The sequence below is a fragment of the Benincasa hispida genome, chromosome 2, assembly GCF_009727055.1.
Source record: "Benincasa hispida cultivar B227 chromosome 2, ASM972705v1, whole genome shotgun sequence".
Taxonomy (NCBI): domain Eukaryota; kingdom Viridiplantae; phylum Streptophyta; class Magnoliopsida; order Cucurbitales; family Cucurbitaceae; genus Benincasa; species Benincasa hispida.
This window is the reverse complement of record NC_052350.1, coordinates 37,189,086-37,195,066: the sequence shown is the minus strand read 5'-3', so window position 1 is coordinate 37,195,066 and position 5,981 is coordinate 37,189,086. Positions and strand designations below refer to the sequence as shown.

Sequence of the window (5,981 nt, the reverse complement as noted above, 5' to 3'; positions counted from 1 at the left end):
CATCAGTCAGGAATTAAAGCCGTCCCATCTGTACAATCATGAGAGAGAAACCGCCTTTCACCCTGGATGTTCTATAAATACCAAGGGCGTCCTTCAGAAAAGGGGTTGATTGGTTGATCAGTTAATCAGTTCACCAGTTTACGAATTTAAGAGCTCAGCTCGTCTTTGTGCATAGTTTTCCTTTCGTTTTAAGGCGGAGCAAGAGAATACTGGTGATTCCGGAGATCGCTAAGAGCAACTTGAGAGAGAACCTTGAGGCAAAGAAGTAGAGAGTGGGCCGACTCTCGCGAGAGCGAGATTATCTTTTGAGCACGAGTAGAAAAGCAGTGTAAAAGCCTAGGCAGGAAGAGATTGCTACCAGGCCCTTTATTCTATACTTGCATTGTTATTTTGTACTTCATCTTTATATTTATACAATGGAAGTTCTATTTCTACATCTGTTCACTCTCTTAGCACGCATGAGTAGCTAAACTAGTCGAATAGGTTGAGAAGAACTAAGCTAACATGACCTAGGAAGTTCCTTGCTTACAATTGTCTTGTTTTATGCTGTGCTAAATACCTTTTATAGCTACTCGAGAAAGAGTCTAAAGAAAGAACCTAATGACTCGAGAGAGCTAGGTTAGAATCTAGACTCGAGAGAGCAAGATTATAACTGCATAAACAAGAGATAGGGACTTAGAGATAAGTGCTTGTCAACCTGCGTCGCATGCATCCTAGAGATAGGAATGATATTATGTGGTCTCCTTATTTGTGTGTGTGTCATTTTGTCATCGCATAAATAAGAATAGAGGCTTATGTATAGGTCCTATAGACTTAGCGCATATATCATATGCGTTCTAGCCTTAAAGCCGTGGCATTCGCACTGAGAGGTGGTTTACTGTTTTATGCATGTTGCATGATCGCATAGCATGAACGCTTTCTAAGAAGTGTTAACCGAAACTTTTCTCAACCCGTTCACCACATACTCATCGCATTTCCCATTTAAAAAACTCTTTTCAAACTTCGCAGCATTTGCTTATTTTTCATTAACACAAACAATAATTCCAACAATTTATTTATTTATCCAGTTACTGCAAAGTCTTCATAAAAATTACCAACACAACCCGTTTTCACAAGTCCCTGAGTTCGACCATGGACTTACCAGGAAACTCAGTGGAATTTACACTTGGATTCCGCTGAGGAAACTTTTGTGCACAATGCAATTTCACCATCGCATATCATCCATAATTCACTTCATAAAATAAAGCATCAAGTTTTTTGCGCCGTTGCCGGGGACTTCAACAAAATAGTGTGCTAACGGTGATTTTTCTGATTTCTTTGCAGACTCTCAATCTCTGGCGAATTACCACCCAGATATTGAGAGGACATTCAGACACAGACTAAGAGACAACCGCCAATAACAAGAGAGAACACCAAGAATGGTGGAGCAACCGAAAGCAAGGGTCGCTAACGCGAATATTATAATCACCAACCCCATCCTTCTGGCGAATGATCACAATAGACCCATCCAGGACTATGCGTCACCTAACATCTATGATTTCTCTCCAGGAATCATGAGGTCGGCGTTAGGTGGATCGAGGTTTTAAATGAAGCCGGTAATGTTGCAGATGATCCAGGCTGCTAGGCATTTTGGAGAAAGGCGTGGTGAAGACCCGCACGCCCACCACCGCATCTTCATAGAATTCTACAACACTTTTGTGTTCCCGAATATCTCAACCGAGGAAGTTTGACTCACTCTATTCCCATTTTCCTTATGCGATCAAGCAAGAAAATGGCCATATTCTCTCGAACCGGGGGAGATAACGTCGTGAAAACAGGTGGTGGAAAAGTTTATGAAGAAGTATTTCCCACCAATCAAGAATGTTAGGAGAAGGAAATTAATAACATATTTTGAACAGGAAGATGAAGAATCGCTCAGCAATGCCTGGGCGAGGTTCAAGTGGCTGGTAAGCGACTGTCCACATAATGGCTTACCAGACTGCTTACAAATGGAGATTTTCTACCAAGGATTGAATCCTCTTCGCAGACCGCTTCCAATGCGGCAGCCGCTGGTGGTCTGCTCGATAAAACATATGAGAAGGCAAAGAGTATACTTGATCGCATTTCCAAAAATCACGAGGATTGGCGGGAAAGCGATCATAGATTAAGAATTAAAGATAATGACACAAACAATGGGGTCATCACATCTCTGCAAAATCAAATGACTGCGATGATGAGTTTGATACAAGGCATCGCAATTAATAATACGAGAGCGAAGAAAGGGCAGGTCAACAAAATTACTCAAACGACCGCAAGTTGTGTCATTTGCGGAGATGCTCACCCGATGGAAAAATGCCCAACAAACCCGCAGTCGGTATGCTTCATGAGAAATAATCCCTATTCCAATACATATAACCCAGGGTGGCGAAACCACCCAAATTTTGCGTGGAAAAATCAATGACAAAGCTTTCAACCTATGGCACAAAAAGAAGGGCCACCCGAATTTTTCCCGCAAAACAACAATCCATCGCATAGCCAAGCTAGCAGCTCACAAACACCGCAATCTTCATCCTTAGAGAGCTTATTGAAACAATACATTGAGAAAAATGAATCAGTGCTTCAGAATCAAGCTATATCCATTAGAAATCTCGAAATTCAAATGGGACAAATTGCACACGAGCTGAAAAATAGACCGTAAAAAGCGTTGTCGAGCTCAACTGAGCTCCCTCGCAATACTAGAGGTAACAGGAAGGAACAATGCTTAGCAATCTCCTTGCTAAGCAAAAACATGACTACGGAAGTAGGGGAGAAGCCCATTGTGACCATCTTGAATACGGTGACAACCGAAGACCCATTGACCAATAGTTTGAAAAAGCTCGAGAAACTTGAATGCACAACACAATTTCACCATCGCATATCATCCATAATTCACTTCATAAAATCAAGCATCAGCGATCGCTAAGTATAGCTTAACGCGTGGGTACGCTAGACGATTGTTTAGGTCAGCAAGCTTCATCGCTTAGTAACTGACTAAACGATCGCTTAGCATCACAAGGTAAATCGTTTACCGGGTTGCACGCATCGTGTAGACTATGAGATGCTCGCATATCGTTTAAAGCATATGCCTAGACGATCATTTAAGTCAGCAAGCTTCATCGTTTAGTAAATAACTAAACGATCGCTTAGTAATGCACGATAAATCATTTACCTGTCGTCGCGCTACACGATCGCATAGACGATCAAGCTTTGCAACCTCATCGTCGTCTACGCAATCGTTTACTAAGACTTCTATCATCTAGTGCACACTGAACGATCGCCTACCTACTGGAGTTTGCTACACGATGGACACTACCTGGCGGTTCAAGACCCGATTCGCCTATAAACCGGTTTGCTCGATGAAAAATGTAATAGATAGGATTTTTTTTCATTCCGATTTTTTGTAATGGCTCATCTCGGTCCATTAATCCTTTATTTATTACATGTGATGTATGTTTTTATATGTCATATGTTATGCACATATATTAAATCCCACCTTAGGTTATGCAATAGTCATGCATCATCTCTTTATTGTAATTGTTATAATTTAGAGAAGCGTGATTTAATTATGTAAGAGCGTGCTCATGCATCATATAATATAAGAGTTATATTTATGCATGCATAAAAAGCATTGACATGCATCATCTTTATATTATAATTGTTATAGTATAAGGGTGAATGATAGCATGTTTGCTTGTTGTTACGCGTTATATAAAAGTTATATATAGTAATGACCGGACATTGCATGAAGCATAACACATAGGTTTATTTTATAAATGTTATAAACACCTCGTTGTACGCAATGGTTTTAGTTGTTTCTTTTTAAAAGTGAAAGAGAAATTAGAACTAAAAGAAATAAGAAAGACATGCATGCTCACTTAGGTTTGATTCATGGTTTTAAAGTGTTTAAAACTTGGATCACATAGACCTAAGATCATGGTTCTAATACGATTAGTAACCCTAAGGCTTTAATCTTTTAATCGGTTTAATATGATTAAATTAGCTAATAAAAGGTTAAAGTGTAGCAAATCTATCTATAAGGGACCTTTTGTCTAAGGCGGGTTCTGTCTAAGCTAGGGTATTTAAGTTGATGGAAACATAACACCCCTACCTAGGAACCTACCTGGAAAGGTGAATTAGATAGATTTGATACATGCATGTATGCAAGTTAAGGACAATCCATCAAAGTGTTTAAATGTGACTACATGAACTTGTTCATATTTCGTAGACAAACGTTGTTTATGAGCAGAGTTTATAAAGATCACTTAGACTAAAATCAGTAGCCGGATTGTCTAGGTTAATGAAACCCTAGGTAGAACATTCAGTGGGAGGTACTTGGGGCATAAGATGCTTTACTTAAACCTTTCACATTTCTCCTAATTAGTCCACACCATGAGATCTAACCTCGGCCTCGCGGCACCTTTGGCGTGCCCCCCCAACGGATGGTGTTTAGGTAGGTCAATACCAAAGTGGATGGAGAGAGTGTTCATAGTAAGTGGGTGCGGGAAGTGCGATAGCATATCCCTCGGTCTCCCTCGTTAGGTTGAATAATGTTATTGTACATCGCCTCGAGGCACCCTGGGAGTGTCCCCCTAAAGGATGGCAATTTTGTGCATTTCTTTATTTGATCTCCTGTAAGAGGATAAGGTAACTTAGTCTCTTGTCCTAATCTGCTTCTTCCCTATGGTGAGCTCATTAGGGCGGGATTCTGGCACCGAAAGCGAGGGGTTACACTTACGCGGAATAGTTAAAGGTTAATGATTCTAGACCGAGAAATGGTGGTTGTTAGGTTCAATTCCAAAAGTTGGTTCTTTCTAATGGTTAAGAATGTCTCATCCCAGCAAAGGGGCAACTGATCACCCTACCGGTGTCGTTTGTCCTGCCTCACTGGGGCATCAGTGCAAAATAGAAGTCTATAACTTAGGGTACTTGAAACTGTTTTGCAAAATGATCAGTTTAAAAGTGGATTAGCAAAATCTAATAAAGTTTTGTTCGTATTTTCAGCAACATTTTCAAAATGGCAACAGCCACATTAGCGTTGCTAAGCGCTGAAAAACTTACTGGAGATAATTTCGCAACATGGAAACACATGATCACGACGATCCTGATCGTCGAGGATCTCATGTTTGCTCTCACGGAGGCTTGTTCTTCTATTCCAGCTCCTAATACCACTCGAAATGTTCGGGAGGCATACGAGCGATGGATAAGGGCGAATGAGAAGGACCGAGCCTACATCTTGGCAAGTCTTTCTAAAGTCCTGGCCAAGAAACATGAGCTTATGGTCTCAGCACGTGAGATCATGGAGTCCCTGCGGGGGATGTTTGGACAACCGTCTGAACAACTTATGCATGAGGCTCTTAAATACATATTCAACTCCAAAATTGAAGAATACATCTCTATTCGTTAACATGTGCTTAATATGATGTCAACTTTAATGTGGCGGAGTTGAATGGGTCTTCCATCGATGAGGGCAGCCAGGTTAGCATAATCCTGCATTCTTTGGCAGAGAGCTTCCTGCACTTTGTTAGTAATGTGATTCTTAACAAAGTGAAATATAACCTTACAACTCTCCTCAACGAGTTGCAGACATACCAATCTATACTGAAAATTAAAGAGAGGCAAAAGAGTGAGGCAAATGTTGCGTCATCCTCCAGGACGTTCCATAGATGTTCGACCTCAAGAACGAAGTCTGCACTTTTTGCTCTAACTCTGAAAAGGGAAAGAAGAAGAAGGGTGGTAAGGGAAAAGGGAAGGCACCTGCTAACCCACCGCCTGTTGCCCTAAGTAGGCGTCCAAGAGTTGCTAAAGAAAAGTGTTTCCACTGCAACCAAGATGGACACTGGAAGAGAAATTGTCCTTAGTATTTGAAAGAGAGGAAAGCAGCCAAGGCTAAGGCCAAGGCAGATAAAGGTAAATGTGATTTACTTGTGCTTGAAACTTCTTTAGTGGAGAATGATGATTCTGCC

General features: G+C 40.9%; 1 non-coding gene across 1 annotated transcript; it reads right to left on the bottom strand.

The window, feature by feature from the left end:
• Positions 1 to 1,865: 1,865 nt before the first annotated feature.
• Positions 1,866 to 1,972, bottom strand: LOC120072374. The gene has a single exon (XR_005480438.1). It is a non-coding gene; the product is annotated as a small nucleolar RNA R71 (small nucleolar RNA).
• Between the last annotated feature and the right edge of the window lie 4,009 nt (positions 1,973 to 5,981).